The following is a 19,271-nucleotide window of genomic DNA, read 5'->3' on the forward strand; positions in this document are numbered from 1 at the left end:
AGCTCACAGACTCTGATAATCAGTTGCTCAGCCACTCCATGAAGTAATTCGACAAATTTTTGCATCTGGCAAAATGTCAATCCCCACCCCCAACTAAAATGTGAACATTAATTAAACAGTTTGCTGCTTGATCACCAGCTGCATTGACAGCAGGCTGTACACTGGATAACCATTGCAAAGACAGTTCCATGGCTTACTATTTTGATGGTAGTACTATATTAACCTATTTATTTGAAGTGGCTTCAATGTTGTTGACAGGCCACAAGACAGACAAATTTAAATTCAGTAGGTTCATGCTTCAAAGCCATTCACTCATCCGATAACAGATGTTAAAGCACTTCCAGCCAGGTTTCCTCATAACAAAATTTATAATAAATAATATAATTTAAAACAAAATAAAGGAATGCTCAGTGTGTTAGGCACTCCAATGGGACAAGTCACATATCAGATCTGAAGCTGTACACCATCACAATTTGATGGAACTTTACAATGTCCTAAAGTTGTAAACGCCCCAAGTTTATACCACACAATTATTGATTCAGTGTGCAGGAAATTTGCTTTCCCCCGGCTATTCACAGGAAAATCATGGGAAATCCATTGTATACAATATATACACATCCTCCTGCACATAATTCAAAGTTATTCTGTTGAAAATGATCTGATCATTTCAATTAATGCATTGGATTCCCATTTGGCTGTACAAATTGGAAAACACTGCTGCTTCTGGACATCTGAAATGAAAACAGAAATTGCTGGAAATAATCAACAGGTTGTGGCACATCTGAGGAGAGCGCGAGAAACCGAGTTAGAGTTTCAGGTCAATTGGCCTTTGATAACACCACCCACGCCCTCCACCTCTTCCAGAACTTCCAATTCCCTGGCCCCCAACACCTCATTTTCACCATGGACATCCAGTCCCTATGCACCTGCATTCCTCATGCAGCTGGCCTCAAGGCCCTCCGCTTCTTCCTGTCCCGCAGGCCCGACCAGTCCCCCTCCACCGACACCCTCATCCGCCTAGCCGAACTCGTCCTCACTCTCAACAACTTCTCCTTTGATTCCTCCCACTTCCTACAGACAAAGGGGGTGGCCATGGGTACCCTCATGGGCCCAAGCTATGCCTGCCTCTTTGTAGGTTACGTGGAACAGTCCCTCTTCCGCACCTACACAGGCCCCAAACCCCACCTCTTCCTCCGTTACATTGATGACTATATCGGCGCCGCCTCTTGCTCCCAAGAGGAGCTCGAACAGTTCATCCACTTTACCAACACCTTCCAGCCCAACCTCAAGTTTACCTGGGCCATCTCCAATGCATCCCTCACCTTCCTGGACCTCTCTGTCTCCATCTCAGGCAACCAGCTAGAAACCGATATCCAATTAAAGCCCACCGACTCCCACAGCTCCCTAGAATACACATCATCCCACCCAGCCCCCTGCAAAAATTCCATCCCCTATTCCCAATTCCTTCGCCTCTGCCGCATCTGCTCCCAGGATGAGGCATTCCACTCCCGCACATCCCAGATGTCTGCGTCCTTCAAGGACCGCAACTTCCCCCCTGCAGTGGTCCAGAACACCCTTGACCGTGTCTCCTGCATTTCCCGCAACAACCGCCCTAAAAGAATCCCCCTCGTCCTCACATACCACCCCACCAACTTCCGGATACAATGCATCATCCTCCGACACTTACGCCATCTACAATCCTATCCCACCACCCAAGACATTTCTCCATCCCCACCCTTGTCTGCCTTCCGGACAGACCACTCTCTCCATGACTCCCTTGTCCGCTCCACACTGCCCTCCAACCCCACCACACGCGGCACCTTCCCCTGCAACCGCAGGAAGTGCTACAATTGCCCGCACAGCACCTCCCTCACCCCTATCCCAGGGCTAAAGATGTCTTTCCATATTAAGCAGAGGTTCACCTGCACATCTGCCAATGTGGTATACTGTATCCATTGTACCCGGTATGGCTTCCTCTGCATTGGGGAAACCAAGCGGAGGCTTGGGGACCGCTTTGCAGAACACCTCCGCTTGGTTCGCAATAAACAACTGCACCTCCCAGTCGCAAACCATTTCAACGCCCCCTCCCATTCTTTAGATGACATGTCCATCATGGGCCTCCTGCAGTGCCACAATGATGCCACCCGAAGGTTGCAGGAACAGCAACTCATATTCCGCTTGGGAACCCTGAAGCCCAATGGTATCAATGTGGACTTCACAAGCTCCAAAATCTCCCCTCCCCCCACTGCATCCGAAAGGCAGCCCAGTTTGTCCCCTCCCCCGACTGCATCACAAAACCAGCCCAGCTTGCCCCGCCTCCCTAACCTGTTCTTCCTCTCACCTATCCCCTCCTCCCACCTCAAGCCGCTCCTCCATTTCCCACCTACCAACCTCATCCCACCTCCTTGACCTGTCCGTCCTCCCCGGACTGACCTATCCCCTCCCCACCTCCCCACCTATACTCTCCTCTTCACCTATCTTCTCCTCTATCCATCTTCTGTCCGCCTCCCCCTCTCTCCCTATTTATTCCAGAACCCTCACCCCATCCCCCTCTCTGATGAAGGGTCTATGCCCGAAACATCAGCTTTTGTGCTCCTGAGATGCTGCTGGGCCTGCTGTGTTCATCCAGCTCCACACTTTGGCAGCAGATTTAGGGCTGAGTTGAAGAGGAATTTCTTCAGCCAAAAGCTTCTGAATCTGTGGAATTCCCTGCCCAGTGAAGCAGTTGAGGCTACCTTATTGAATGTTTTTAAGGCAAAAGATAATTAAATCTTTGAACAGTAAAGGAATGAGGGGTTATGGCGAGTGGGTGGATAAGTGGAGCTGAGTCTATGAAAAGATCAGCCATGATCTTATTGAATGGTATAGCAGGATCAAGGGGCCAGATGGCCTACACCTGCTCCCATTTCTTATGTTTTTTATCACTTATGCTGTACAATTCCATTGACACCAAAAGTGTTGCAATGCATTGTCCAAATTAATATTCTGTGAGTGTAAGGTGATGATAAAGTCACCATAATCCCTGAGGGCTACAGGGTTGCTCATTCATGAGAAAGAGAGACGGCTGGGGGTGAGTTTAACCTGAAGTCATCATGCCTCAGGTAAGGGGAGAAGTTGAGAAGATGGGAACTTCATGAAAACTTCAAGGTGTTTGGCGAGCTTGCCTTCATTGCTCAGTCCTTTGAGTATAGGAGTTAGGACCTTATGTTGAAGTTGTACAGGACATTGGTGAGGCCTCTTCTGGAGTATTGTGTCCAGTTCTGGTTGCCCAGTTATAGAAAAGATATTATTAAGCTGGAGAAAGTTCAGAAGAGATTTACCAGGATATTTCTGGGTTTGGAAAGTTTGTGTTAAAAAGAAAGGCTGGATAGGTTGGAACTTTTTTCACTGGAGTGTAGGAGGTTGACAGGTGACCTTATAGAAATTTATAAAATAATAAAGGGTATAGATAGAGTTGTCTTTTTCCTTTGGATGGGGGATGTCAAGACTCGGGGGCACATCTGTAAGGTGAGAGGAGAAAGATTTTAAAAAGACACAAGGAGCAATTTTTTTATACAGTGGGTGGTTCGCATGTGGAATGAACTTCCTGAGGAAATGGTGGATGGAGGTACATTTACAATGTTTAAAAGACTTTTGGATAAGTACATGAATAGGCAGGTTTGGAGGGATATGGGCCAGAGGAAGGCAGGTGGGACTAGTTTAGCTTGGGATTATGTTTGGCATGGACTGTTTGGACCAAAGGGTCTGTTTCCACGCTGTATGACTCTATCACACTTGTGTGCATGTTAGGTGGATTGGCCATGCCAAATTGCCCACAGTGTCCAGGGGTGTGCAGGTTACGTGGATTAAGAATGGGAAATGCAGGGTTACAGGAGGTTGGGTCTGGGTAGGATGCTCTTTGGAGGGTCAGTATGGACTTAATAAGCTGAATGGCCTGCTTCCACGCTGTAGGGATTCTACATATTCTATGGAATCACAAGAAAATTCCCAATTAAATACTGTTGGATCAGCTCTGGCAGGTTCTCTTATTAGCATTGTGCATGGCAAAGTGTGGGACTGAGAGATTCAGGCTCCCTACCTCAATACTCATATATAGGATCTTAATATTGCTGGTGGTAAAGATTCAGGGAGGGAAGTTATTTGATTTGATTTGACATCAGCAGTTCCTGCCTCTGATCATCATTAACTAGTAACTCCTATTGGGAGCTCTTGTGGTACAATGATAGTATCCTTACATGTGAGCCAGGAGGCCCAGTTCAAGTCCCATACACTTCAGCAATGTGTAATAAAATTACTCAACAGGTTGATTGCAGGAGCTATACCTTTTTTTCTTGCTTTGGAAGAGGATGAAACCTGTCTCTGATGTCTCTCATAGTTAAATGGCCTGCTGAAGGGTAGCTAAGTGAGTTAGGTCTAGGAGAATTCCTGCAAAAGTGTACACCAGTTGGAGTCAGCGCAGCTTATAAATGATTGCCAGAATGATTTAGTACTATTCTGATCATTTCAAGTTCTTCTGTGCAATATTCTTCATTTGCATGATTTACTTGAAAGGGATGCAGTCTTCATCAAAAGGGATGTTTTTCACAAATCATTTGGCTTCAAAGATGTGTGTCTTCTCTCAATTTCTGAGCCATCATGATTTGAACTTTTAGCTTAATTTGAATCTACCACAGATTACAATGATTATAGTGTGACATGGATGCTGACAAGCAACATGCTTGTGGGAAAAGGCAATGACATGAAGATGGGAGACAGATTGGGTTCAAATGACTGTAAATGTAGTTTGACAGGACAAAAGGGTGTTGCACAGTAAATGGAGTTCTCGCAGGAATCTGTGTATTCAAACTTGAGGAATAAACTAAATTATGAGTAATAAATAATTAGCAGGCTGTCAAAAACATTCCTGGAATATTCTGAGGAGTTTATTGAAGAACAGTTCTCTGATGGTTTTCACATTTTGAGTCCAGTATAATCCAACTTCACAGCTGAACATCGCCAACATGCCCAATCATCTCTTAAATCATTGTCTGTGCAGACAGTCCTTTTGAGATAAAGGATCAGCCAAGATCTTATCAAACAGCAGGCCAGGCTCAAAGGGCCAAATGGCCTACTCTTGAATCTAGTTTCTATGTTTGACTGGAGTCACCAACAGAACAAGAACCCTAGCTGAGAATTTCCCTCTATGGGCAGAGATACTGTTTGGGTACAGCTAATTAAATTGTATGACCTTTACCATCACTGACATTAAGATTATTTCTGAAGAAAAGTCATATTGGACATGTTAGTTGTCTTTCTCTCTTCACAGATGCTGCCTGACCTGCTGAGGTTCTCCAGCAATTTTTGGGTTTGTTTTAGATCTCCAACATCCATGGTATTTCAGATCCGTTTACAGGTCAGACAGCACTGACTAAAATATGTCAGTTGTCACTATGGAATGGAGAGAAGAAAGGACACCAGCAGCCAAAACATTAACACAGGGTAATAAAGTGTGAAGCTGGATGAACACAGCAGGCCAGGCAGCATCTCAGGAGCACAAAAGCTGACGTTTCGGGCCTAGACCCTTCATCAGAAGTCTAGGCCCGAAACGTCAGCTTTTGTGGTCCTGAGATGCTGCTTGGCCTGCTGTGTTCATCCAGCTTCACACTTTATTATCTTGGATTCTCCAGCATCTGCAGTTCCCATTATCACATTAACACAGGGTGTTTGTTACTCAGTTCCTGTCCTATGTCAGCAGGATGCAAACTAAAACTGGTATTAAGTGAATGTGGACAATACATTATATTGTCTGTCCAAGCTACACTGTCTACACCATAGAGTTGGAATATGTTCCTCATAAGTTACAGGCACAAAATTTGGTCAGAACTGCACCCAAAATCTAATTCACCAGAAATATATGGGGTAAATTTCCAATGCATTTTTACTTGGCTGTGTCAGTATTTGTCTGAGGAAATTACTGCAGCTTTCTTGGAGTTTCTTTTAAAAGAGAGCATTCAATATTTCACTTGAAGAATGACGTAACTGACAATGCAGTCATTTTTCAGCACTGCACATGAGCATCCGCTGAGTCTATGTACTGAAGTCTTATGTTGGATTGAAACCTTTGAACTCAGCAAGATGGTGACCCCCTTCTCTCAAAGTATTTCATCCCTTTAATGCGATTCTGGGCTTGAGAAGCTAAAGTGCAGCTCAATTTTGCCCTCTTGAGTGAACACGAAAAATCCCATGCTACCATTTGAAAAAGAGCACAGGGGATCTCCTCATTCCCTATCCACCAATCAACATCACGAAAACTGATTATCACATTATTGTCACATTGTTTGTGGCAGTTGGATGGGTGGAAATCTGTTGTTGTGTTTTTTTTTGCATTACAACAGGGCTGCACTTCAAAAGTAACAAAGTGTGAAGCTGGAGGAACACAGCAGGCTAGACAGCATCGGTGGACCAGAAAAGCCAACATTTTCTGAAGAAAGGTCCAGGCCCGAAACGTCAGCCTTCCTGCTCCTCTGATACTGCTTGGCCTGCTGTGTTCATCCAGCTCTACACCTTGTTATCTCAGATCCTTCAGCATCTGCAGTTCCTACTATCTCTTAGCAACCTGTCTGAATGGGACCAGGAAAAGGAAAAGACCAAGCAATACAGTACGTTGCACTCTTCCAATGTTAGCTTAAATTGCTATTGTGATAATAATAACAACCTGCATTTGTATAGCACCTTCAACAAACTGAAATCTTCCGAGATGCTTTATAGCCAGTGTATTGATGCTTCTTATACATTTATTTTTACTCATTAATTTGGGGGCTACGGATAACACTGGCTGGATCAGTATTTATTGCCTATTCCTAGTTGCTCTTGAGAAGATGGTGGTGAACTGCTTTCTTGAACTGCTGCAGCTCCTTTAGCGTAAACAGTTCCACAATGCAGTTAGACAGTGAGTCCCAGGATTCTGACACAGTGACACTGAAGAGACAGTGGTATCATTCGAAGCCAAAGTGGTGAGTTGCTGAGAGGAGGACTTGGAGGCTTCCATATATCTTCTGCCCATGTGTTTCCAGGCAAGACTGGTCATAGGTATGCCAGGTGCTATCTAAGAAGTTTTTGTGAATGGAATACATAAGGTAGTGTTTGGGCAAATGTTGAAAATCTCAGTTGAGTGGGTCATTCTTAAAACAGCATTTTAAATGAAGAGATAGAGGCAGAGAAGATCTGGAGAAGTTTGGCAAGAAAATTTCACAGCTTACAGCTGAAAGAACAGGCCGATTAAAATTGGGATTGCTTAAGAGGTCAGAATTGGAGGACTAGTAATAGTTTGGAGGGTGGTAGGACCATGAAGATTGCAGAGAATGAGAGGGCAAGGCCATGGAGGGATTTAACAAGCAAGAGCAAGGATTTTAACATCAAGATATTACATGAATGGGAACCAGTGTTGGTCAGTAAGCACTGCTGACAGAGGTGAATGGCAGGACCTGAGACTGAGGTGTACATCAATACCCAATAAACTGGGTGCTAAGGTGCCCACTCTATTTGGGTCAGGGACAGGGAAAGTACTAATGTGCATGGGTTAGGGGCAAGGGGTGAGGCCGGGGGCTTGGACTTACAATGGCACTGGAATCTGTGATTCTGTATCCATCCCTGGTGAATGCCCTGTTGTGAAATAGAAATGGGGAACAAAGTTTGGGTTGACCTTAAGTGAGTGGATGATGACTGGGTCGAGTCAATAAAATGAAAAGAAGTGCTCCATTACTCCCAGCTAATCCTTGCCTTGCTAGAACAATGCGCACAAGATCAAAATGAAACTTAAGCATAATTTAATTACCTATACAAATTTTAAATGAAAATATTAATTGAAATAACATTAATATCACATTGCGTCGCATCTTAGTGCCTCAGACGACAGAATCAATTTCTATTACAGCAGCAAATACAATAGAAATTTTGTACAGCAGAATTCTCCAAACCATGTTGGTCTTCCATAGCAAGATGTTGACCTCGACTAAGTGTTGCAGACTGACACATTCCAAGGTCCAGGACTATGTGCTGAGGGACGCACTAAACCTTGGGACAACTGTTTCAAACACGCAATGGGGAAAGACAATCGTCTAAGGTCTTTCCGCCAAAGTTAACGGTGATCTGCTCAGTTATCAAATCCTCCCAGTGTCTCAAATATATGTAAATATAATCTTGTACAAATAAGAAATGCCTTAGGTTTGTTTGCTGGATAGAGTGAAATTCCAATTTCTGTTTGTTTCTTCGTATACTACTCGACAGAACCAAACTGCTTTAGGGTCCATTTACGTATCTCGAGTGATTTTGATAAATAAATATAGTTTTGAAATAAAAAAATAAGATTTCCCAGGGGATCAACCAACGTTACAATAATGCCGACAACAGCAATGGCAAAACATATAGCATCATCTGTGCAGTGGGCTAACTGACAACTGAATGATAAACACCTCTATCCATAGCATTAACATTACACACAAGTATTGGTGTGGAAGAATAATGGATAGGAATGCTGGTGACTTTTATTGAATTAACTTGACTTCAAAATTGATATTACACAATATTGATAAATCCATAGATTCTTTTATGACGTTAAACAGTTGAACTGAGCGAAGGGCCAATGGCCCCACAGCAAATTCAACAAACATTGAAAAGGACAGGAGAAAGGGCAAGGTTAATCAAAACAGCATTGATGATGTAAACCCCGAGATTGGTTTTTAAGTTGGACAGCTGGAAGACGAGACTGACGAGGTAAGGCATGACACAATTTAGGAATATTGCTAAGGAATGAGTTTGATAGATGGCTTGAGCGCACTCTTGACAAAGCTTGAAAATTACAATAATGATGGTCTTTGTTTTCAGTTTTAGGAAAATAAGAGGAAAAATACCTCTGAGAAAAAAAAACCAACAGGCAAAATCCGTTACCAAGTGTCCTTGACCTACTAACTTCAGCGAAATCCATTATGATAGAAAGTAGGGTGATGGGGGTTGCTTCTTACCTCATTCAACGTATTCTAGGTCAGATGACATTCCTGCTGTTCACTCTATTGTAAGAAGCAAAAGGGGTAAAATATAATTTGGGAGAAAATGTAAAACCAAGAGAATGACATCTGCTGGTTCATCTGCCCTAACCTTTGCTGAATATCAAGTGGGAGGTTGGGTTTAAGTTGACAGCAGACATAATGTGAATGATTTTTTTGCATCCCTATCCATTTTCTCTGTGATTTCAACATTCATCAGATATTTTAAATTCTTAGATTGCAATATGAAAAGAAATCATTCCATCTAAGTCTTATATAATTCCAGAAAAAGACTTCTAGATTTATTTGGTTGAACATCAAGTCACAAGATCCAATAGGGGAAAAGTCCCTGATGATTAGCCCATATAATTACTGCATTGGATAGTGTAGAGCTGAACAGGACATGACTGGCCCAGGTTTGACTCACATTTTGTGTAGAATGAGCTAAAATTATCTGGAAGGACAGCACGCTGACTGTGGATAATTTACAAGTTAAAGATATTATATAAATGCGACTGGTTGTGTACTTTGGGGTATTATGCTGTGAAAGGAAACAAGAAGGGAGAAAAACCATGCAAGGCACTCCCATGTGACCACAATCAAAGGAGCCATGGCCAGAAGTGTGGTTGTTTTAATCAACCTGTTCAGACATGGAATGACACACATCCAAGGAAGTTGTTACTTAATCATGGATCTTCTGGGTCAAAAATAGGCATCACCAGACTCTGAGATAACAAGGTGTAGAGCTGGATGAACACAGCAGGTCAAGCAGCATCAGAGGAGCAGGAAGGCTGACGTTTCAGGCCTAGACCCTTCTTCAGAAAACGATCCTGCTCCTCTGATGCTGCTTGGCCTGCTGTGTTCACCCAGCTCTACACCTTGTTATCTCGGATTCTCCAGCATTTGTAGTTCCTACTATCTCAACACTGGACCCTCCCTGCTGTGTATATATAGTGGGGTGAGGACAGCACTGAGCACAGTCAAAATGCCTTTCTCAGTTTATTTCCCTGTCACCTGTCTCTGTTGAGGCTCTCATGCTAGGAGTTATACCCTGTGAGAGTATGGCTTTGATGGAATAAAAGCCCAACAAACATGAGGCCCTTCAGGAAAGAAAAACAAATCATGCCATCATTGAAGAAGTGATGGGTTAACACCTTGGAGAGTGGAATAATAGGAATTTCCACAAAATAGTGATTCAGAATAATGTACACAACTCATTTAGATTGTCAGCCAAGCTTTCAGCTGACGGGCCCTGACTCTGGAATTTCTATTTCACTTCATTGTTCTTTCCTACTTTAAGACACATGAGAAAACCTGAGCAATCATAGAAATCTGAAACCAGAAAGTGCTGGAGAAACGCTGCAGGTCCCAGCAGGAGGGAGAAATAGGGGTAATGCTTTGTGCCAAGTATGACTCTTCTTCTTGAGCTATGAAGTGCATTCATATTCTACTTGAAGCATTAACTTAGTATCTATGCAGAAAGAAACAGTCAGACTTGCTGAGTTTTCCCACTACTACCTTCCTGAATATCCTTTATAAGACCTACTTCTTGGACCAAACTTCCGGTCATCTATCTTGACATCTGCCGCTATGGCTTGGAGTTACTGTTTAACTGATCATGGTTCTACTAACAGCCTTAGGATCTCTTACAATATCAAAAGTGCTAGAAAAATGCAAGTTCTCGCTATTGTCTGGCATCACCCAATGATCTACTGTTCTTTTTTCACAATGTATCTGCTCTGCATGAAGATTTTGCACAGGTTATTCAAAAGTGTAAGGCCAGTGCCCAGCAGAATCCAATTTGATGTGTTCCTGGAGGTCTCTGGTCCTTCAATCACTTGGTTTCCTGCTTACCACCACTCCAGCCAAACTGCATAGCCATTTCATCCCTCCTCCAAAGGCTACGTATCTAATTTTTAAAAATGTTAAAGAATCCATACTTTTCTGCAATGCTCCTGGGCTGTTCACAGCACTGTCCAGCAGTTATCAGCCTTTACACCTCAGAGGGATAATCTGGGATGATTGTCAATCCTATACCAGTATCTTACATGTGTATGATCCAATTCCTATTTTTCGCAACAAGATCACCAGCTGCAGTGGACTCCATTGATTCCACGTGTGACTTGAAGAGCAGAATTGAACATCAGTATTGGTTTAGTGATTAATGGAATTACAATTTTTTTTGCAGCTATTTGTGAAGGTAAACCTAAACTTGATAACCAGTTAGGAGTCACTTCTAGAGCAACTGGTTTAGTCTCCAGGGGATTACACAAATTCTTATTATTAATAAATTATATAAATTATAATTAATCAAACTAAATCTGTCTACTGATGAGATCTGGCTCTACATTGTTAATTTACATAGAGAACCTGCACATTACTTCCACAATGAGTCATAGTGGACTCACAACATAATTTTCAAACATTTTGAATATAATTATTTCTCGATTGGTCAATTTTAACACTGAGTCCTTATGGTTTGTGATTGTATTGGTATTTTGTGGAGTGATTTGTTTTGTGGCATCATATAATATTTCCACAAATTGTCAAGAAATGGGAGGGAGTTATTGGTGAATACTCACCTTTTCAATTGCAAAAACGATTCGACAGATTCTTGTGAAAAGTTTAACCAATGCTGTGCCAAAGATATATTGCAACAAATAGCAATGACATTTGAAGCAACTAAAACTCAAAAGTCCTCTGGTAGCAGATTGATTGAGATATTCAAATAGCGTTTTTGTGGCATGTTTTACTGTAGCTTTAACCATTGTTAAGCAAATATACAGTACAAACCAAAGTATTAGGGGGAGTTAAACTTCGTCAGTACGTCATTGCTGTTCGAATATATTGACAAATAATTTACTAAGGTGCCCAATGTGAGATTCCTTTTAGGTTGACGCCACTTAAGTAGAAACAGAGACACCTTTGACACCTGACTATCTATTGAAACGATCATTTTATGCCTGAGGCCATGATGATTGAAAGCTGAATTTACAACTCGCCCAGCGATTCACCTGGAGTCTTGTGGAGAAATTCCGCCCCCGATTCTCACTGACTTCAGTCTTACTGGGAATCCCCGATGCCATACTTAGACAAACGCTACGTTCATGTTCAGGTCAATCGATGTTACTCCACCTCCTGACTTCAGTTTGTCAATTGTACTAAGATGGTGAAGCGGTCGGGAGTGTGGGGCAGTGATAGTGACCTCACTTCCAGGTCAGAAGGTCTGGTTTCGAGTCCTTACCTGCCCCAGATGCTGGTCATAAGAAAACTAAACTGATTGGCTAAAAAAACAAATCCATAAAGAGGTCAGCAGGGGCTTGTGGTAGTGGACCTACCTCAAAGCCAGGTACCTCAAGTCCTACCTGCGCCAGAGGTGTGCCATAAGACGTCCAAGCAGACTAGTTACATTAACTATAATGAAGCTAGGAGCCAAGTGCCCCTGACAGAAAAATAACAGGAGAATTGTAGCTGCTGTAATTGCACTGTCTTGTCTGGAGTTGGAAGATTATGTTTTGGAGACATATTCCAGACACTTAAGAAATTCAGGCTCAAGACTGGCACTTCAATGCAGTTGTGAGGATCGGAGGCGCTGTATTTTTTCTGCGGTTGAGTCAGACAGAAGGGAGGTGACTGGTAACTTTATTGGTCTTCATTGAGATGACCTGCCGGAGACCAATCTCCTCAAAGGAGTTTATGTGTGGTTTGAAAAGAAAGACTAGCCGAGGGTTGGGCGTGTTCCTGATCGCTGTCCAAGTGACAGGAATGCGGTCAGGCTCGGCCGTAAAGTACTTGAAAAAGCGAACCGACACACCTTGTTTGGACCAAGAGTCAGAGCGGACTCCGAACGCTAATTTCTGCTACCTTCCTCTGTAGCTGCTAGATTTAACTGAATTACAGCATTCTCGTGTTTGTTGTAAGCGACACACCGTGCTGACTAACCATTGGCTACAACAGGAAACAGGCATCCCAACTTCAAAAGGGGTAGAAATTGACTGAAATTTGCTGGGAGTGAGAGGTGGGGGGAAGAACATATTTAATTTGTTTGTCAGGTTAAAGTGTTAGCACAACTTTGCATAAGTATGATCGAGTTCCAGTGTTTTCACAACAAGAGCACAACTGCGTCATTTCGTTATGAACTGCTGTTAATTTCAAATTCTTCCTTTCATTTGCATCACTGTGCAGGAATTGAACTTGAATTACCCAGGGCTCCAACTTTGGAAATTCATAACAGAAATCCTTCTATACGGCCCGTTAGTCGACCAACAAAAAGATCCTTTAGGTGCATCAATGTTAGATTGCAAAGAAACACAGACTATGTCGCAAGGGGGTGTGTTTTTTAAAAAATGGAATGACTATATTTTGTAAAAAAAAGTAAACTTTAGGTTTCCGTTTCTGCTTTGGACGCAGCATTGGTTTTTTTTAAACATACAGTCGTCTTTTTCTTAACGTTCGCTTTCCTGGCTTCATGAAAACAGCTTTTGTTGCCTGCTCCGAGACTTGTTGCAGCTTCATATAGAAGATTGTGTTTATAGAGGGAAGGCTGGCGTCATCTGGTGGCTATATCGTTGACACTAACTACTGTGTAGTCGGGGGACAAACGGGTAATATCTTGAGGAGCAGCCAAGAGATTATCATTCAGCTGGAGAACTGAACAATTCACACTTTTTCCCCCATTCATTTAAAATCAGGCAATAATCGTTGAGAAAGTAGAGAAACCCTTCAGCTTTGAGAAAGAGTTAAGACATTAGCCGTGATTTGAAGCTAGAGGTAAGTACATGTATTCTACATTTATTCGGTTCTACTTTAAACAAGATCAATCTCTTTTATCTAGTTCACGTTAATTCGGGGAAATTCAACATCCCAAGCTAATTATAACATTGGCATATCAAACAGCCACAAACTGTACTGGGTTCAAGTCCAATATTTGAACATCTAAGTGCAGACTTTCCTACAGAACAGCAAACGTTAACGTTTACACTGGAATGCCAGGTTCCTCTCATCAGCTGCTATTATCAAATAAAAATAAAAATAATCAAATCATTCAAGTGAAATCCCATTAGCTCTACTGCATTTCAAATGTTAAAATATACATTTAAAAAAATACATCACCTTGAGCTATCTAATTACTTTAGCAATTGCCCCATTATAGCCTTGAAACAGTCTGAAGTTAGTCACCCACTAGCATTTCAAGTTTTCTAGGACAAAAGAACAGTAAAATCTAGCTTTCTTTGAGGTATTGTACAATATTTCGCATCACTTAGAACCACTTTAATTTGCTTTTCTCACGCACAAAATCTTTACTACTTTTCCTCGTCTTGATCTTTGAATGTTTTATGCAGCAGCCAACACGTGCTAGCTGTTGCCTTGCAAAACCCAGAACATTCCCCAGACATTTTGAAATGCCTTGTTCTTTTTTAAGAAAACCCATTCTTTTGCTCACATGCCAATTACCTTGTACAATTCAGTGCAATTGTTCGGAATGTGGAAAGTACCATACACCTTGCAGAAAAACCTCACGGTGTTAAATCTTCAATGCTGGTGTTCCTTTTCACGTTCCTTCCTTCCTTTGCGTGTGTATGCTTTCTTTTGCTTGTCCTTGCTGTTGCCTCGGTCAATTATCCTTGCCCTGATAGACAGGATCCTTGAGAGGGGAGCAGAGAGAGAGAGAGAGAGAGAGAGAGGGAGAGAGACAGCTAGAGCAGACTTCTCCAAGCCAGATCAATAGCCACAGAAATGAGGAGAGCTCAAGAGTTGATGCACAGCTCCTCCTGCCAGCTTGTGGGTATCTCCCTCGTGCTGGGATACGAACAAATTTGTGGATCCGCCTCTGGAGGTCTCAGGCTATGGTCCAGGGGCTGGCTGCTGTCGCTAAGCTGGAGTTCAGAAGTTGGAGGTGGAGCAGACTGAACACACAAGGTGGTGAGGGGGTGGAGTAGGTGGAGGCAGCCGCCAGGACAGGATGGACTTCTGAGCACTGGGAGGAGACTCTGTCCTAACGCCTACTATCATTTAATGTTGAATCAGGCAGCCAAGAACCTTCACTACAATTTTATTTGAAATGATCTTCCTCTTTCTGAAACACCCCCACTCAACTGAAGTGACTAAACCACATTCATTGATGGTTTCAAAACAGGATTCATTGTTTGGGAGCAGGCAAGGGGAAAGTGCAATAATTTATTATAATTACAGGCCAGAAAGAAAGTCAGCAGCAGATTTAGTGGTCATTAGAAAGCAATTACTTAGCATATCAGCTTTTAATCTTTGAAATAGAAAATTGGAACCACTGCAAATTATAGGAAGTGTCTGCTATTCCTCAGAACAAGTGGCAACAAACATCCTGGGTCATTAGCTCTGACTTAGTAGATGCTAAGATATCGAAGGCAGTACAAAGTGAGCAAGGGAAAGGAGGTGAGAGAAGAAAATGGCAGGAAGGAACATAGGATCATGTAGGTGGACTGGTTGTGAGGAAGAACTTTCAAGGACAAGAAGTGTAACATTGTGAGGGAATGTGTATCAGCTGAGCCTGAAGATGAATTTTCCTTTTGCTCTTAAGCTGAAATTTCTTGCTTGAAGTCATCACTCATATTGACATGTAATGTTCTAAACCCATGAAGCATGGAGCTACAATTTAAAAAAGGGTCCAGCTCCTAGTCAATCTGTGCCTCTGTTACTTTCATTAATACCAATGTGTCCAATTATATATTTAGCTCTGATGCATGGCTTTCTCCAAAGGTGTCACCTGAAATTACTCTCCACCTTTGAAGGTGAAACTGTCCTATGTGTTACATATTCCATTTGACTCATTAACTGTGGAATGTCGTATGCTCAATGAATAACTGAAAAGTAAAAAGCAACCAAAGAGTGATGTTAGCTTGTGTAACTAATGAGAGTGGTGACCTTGTGAGTTATTCAGTTTGTTCATTATGTTCAGGATTTATCAGTAGACTCAATGGGTGTTAACCTTGACGTTTTCAAATTTTGATCCTTTAAAAAGCTGAAATCAAGTTTTCATATTTTACATCCATTTTAACTTTAGGTTATCCAGTTTGCCTATCTCCATTCAAATACTGAGGATTAGATGGTGCACTATTGCTTAGATAATCACTTCTCAAAAAATACCTACTGTGAATCAATGTGGGATTGGGCCCAGCATGAATGGCCCAATCCCAATTGTTCATTTTTCTACCAATGTCAGAAACAAATTTAACTCTTCATGTTCTAAGGAGAATGAACCCCACCTAATTCCTAAAGCAAACACTTGACAGCTTTATTAATTTCAGTTTTACTCTCCTAGTAATGTTAATTCATAATAGAGCATCATTCCTTTGGCCACTACTAATTTCATCCAATGACCATTTTTCATGTAACATGGATATACTAATGTTAACATCCTATTCAATTGCAGGAGGTAATCAACAAGGAGAAATTTTAAGAGATGATCATTTAAAAAAAGTAAAATAAATTGGAGACAATGGTGTGGTCTGCAACTAACAGAATAAGGACAAAATCTAAGACTTGTTTCTGGGAAATAGGGTAATGGTTTGTGGAACGTTGAATTAAAGAAAAGCCAGTTAGAAAATAAAGATAAACAAAGGTTGATTTGGGAGACTGGATTATTGACATTGAGAGATTACAGTTTTGCAAGTTGAGGGCAGGGCCTCCTATATATTTTAATGAGAGACAAAATGATTGCACTTCAATGGATAGAAGGAACAAAGTTTTGCTCTAGAATGCCCAAGAGCTATTAGTAGGAGTCTATTGTGGAGATAGGTGGCATAAGAGAATAGCAGGAAGGGACTAGTTCCAGAAAACAGAAGGTGCAGGTTAAGAACTGGAAGAAGTAGAGGGCCTGGCCCTAAGAAACAGGTTTGAGATTTGATGAAAGGGCATCCAAACAGACCTAAAAAATAAACGTCGTGAGTTGTATATGTCAGGGCTGGTGAAGTGGGTGTCAGAAGGCTGGGTGAAGCAAAGGTCAGTTCACAAGCATTATGAGGATGAGCAGGTGTAATGATTAATTTTTGAGTTGGAGGATTCAGTAGATTGGAAGCTGAACACTGACATAACAGACAACACAGTGGAGGAACAATGACATAGTACCGGCTAGTTGGTGGCTGTTTTTCTAGACCTTGAGAGGTGGCCGACTATCTCACCATGGGCGCTGCACAATTGGCTTTGTTTTAGACCAGTGGAGACAGCTTATTTTGGGATCTCCTCCCATCTTCTGCATTTGAACAGACAACAGCTCCAACTCCAAATACTTCAGGGAGGGGCCAGCAGTGAATCTGCAGAGTCAAGAATACGAGAATGTCCCGATACACGGGAACAGGAATAAGTTATTTCTTTCCTTGAGCTGGAAGATTGGAGTACAGGAGCAGGGATGTCATGCTGCAATTATACTGGGCTTTGGTGAGACCACACCTGGAACACTGTGTGCAGTTTAGGATATTCTTGCTATGGACGGAATGTTTACTAGGCTGATTCCTGGCAACAGCAGGGCTGACATAGGAGGAGAGATGGAATTGTTTAGGACTATAATGACTGGTTTTCAAAGGAATGACCAATGATCTCACAGAAGCCTATAAAATTTCAATGAGACTAGACAGGGTAGATGCAGGAAGGATGTTCTTGATGGTGGGGAATCCACAACCAGGGGTCATAATTGATGGATATGGGAAAACCATTTAGGACTGAAATGAGGAGAAACTTCTACACCAAAGAGTGGTGAACCTGTAGAATTCACTGCCACTGAAAGCAGTTGAGGCCAAAACATTGTATGATTTCAAGAAGGAGTTGGATATAGCACTTGGGGATAAAGGGATCAAAGAATATGGGGGAAAAGTAGGGACAGGCCTATTGACTTGGATTATCAGCCATGATCATGATGAATGACAGACCTGGCTTGCAGGGCTGAATGGCCTCCTCCTGCAGCTACATTTCTCTGTTTCTGCCTGACCTCTATCTGTAGACAATTGGAAGGAATTGATAACAGTTTGGAGTCTGGTCACAGTACAATGAAAGTTTATCATAAAGTAGGAGGTTGATTTGTTCTTTTTACTGTGCTTGCATACTCGTATTTTAATTCCTTACTGAAGGTAATAAAAACTGTACTGGATTTCCAGGTGTGAGTATGAAAGTGAAGACTCTAGAATCTCAACCATTTAACTGTCTCACTGGTGCTTGGTTAAAGGTGGTCAGATCTTTCATTGGTGAATATCCATTCTCATCGAAATGAGTATTGCGAATGAAAAATTCAACAATATAACAATAAAGCCACTTATTGGGACTAATGATTACAGATTAAACATGAGCCCAGAAAGACCCAGTCAGTACAATGGTATCATCATGTGCTAATGGCATTGTGTTAGATGAAAACCAGGCCTTCAAACATTGCTCTGTGACGTTGGTGTAGAAATATAAAAATGGCGTGGTGATGAATGGTGACAGTCAGAAACCAGGGTAGCAAATGCTGAAAATGTCCAGAAAAGTAGTCCACATCAGACGGGGAAATATTCCTGCATCTGATCAGCAGAATGGAACTCATTTGTTAAGGGGGAATTTCATAAAAACAGAAAACAAAATGGTCTGAAGAAGGTAAATCAAGGAAACAGCTTCAACATCCTCAATAACACAAGGACAGGGAGGCAGAGTTACAAACCAAATTAAGAATTAATGTCAGGAATTTTAAGAGGACGTTCAATAAAAATCTGAAGCAATTTCCAGCTTTGCCTTCCTTCAGAACAGGTAAGCCAGAATTCCTCCACAAATGTGGTCCTGTAAGGATGATAATTGCTCCTGTTGGAATCAACCTCCTTTGGGCAGCCTGTGCCAGATCTTCCCAGTGCCTGGTGGAGGTGGGTTCCAGACCAAACAAGGTGACCAATACAACGTTGAAGTTAGGAATTCAAATATGTTAATGACTAGATTTGAAACATGTTTCTTAATCAAGGATCATCTAAAACAAAACTATGGAAAGATGGAAAATGAACGGAATAGCTCAAGACATTAGGGGAATCATTGATTGATTATAGCATTACTGAGATAGGAAGCAATGAGGTGAGGTAGGCTCAGCAGCAAAGGATCACAGATCAGACTCATCTGGTTTAATGTTATGAAACTTTCTTTAATTGAGATGGAAATACAACACTATGAGGTGTTAGCCAGGTCAACAATCAGGGCAGCTTTTTCTTTTGGCCACTTTGCCTCAGCAGAATTAATTTAATTTGTTACATTGCTAGAAACTGCAGA

The 19,271-nt window shown here is 42.0% G+C and overlaps 1 protein-coding gene across 5 annotated transcripts in view; it reads right to left on the minus strand.

The window, feature by feature from the left end:
* Nucleotides 1–15,006, minus strand: part of LOC125467257 (aggrecan core protein-like) — a 99,654-nt gene extending 84,648 nt beyond the window's left edge. For 4 of the 5 annotated variants that reach the window (XM_048562852.2, XM_048562850.2, XM_048562849.2 and 1 more), the window contains exon 1: nt 14,475–15,006. The gene's annotated coding sequence lies outside the window, so the exon portion shown is untranslated. The remainder of the gene's footprint in view (nt 1–14,474) is intronic. The other variant, XM_048562851.2, reaches the window with a different exon arrangement.
* Between the last annotated feature and the right edge of the window lie 4,265 nt (nt 15,007–19,271).

Source organism: Stegostoma tigrinum, chromosome 33 (assembly GCF_030684315.1).
Source record: "Stegostoma tigrinum isolate sSteTig4 chromosome 33, sSteTig4.hap1, whole genome shotgun sequence".
NCBI lineage: Eukaryota > Metazoa > Chordata > Chondrichthyes > Orectolobiformes > Stegostomatidae > Stegostoma > Stegostoma tigrinum.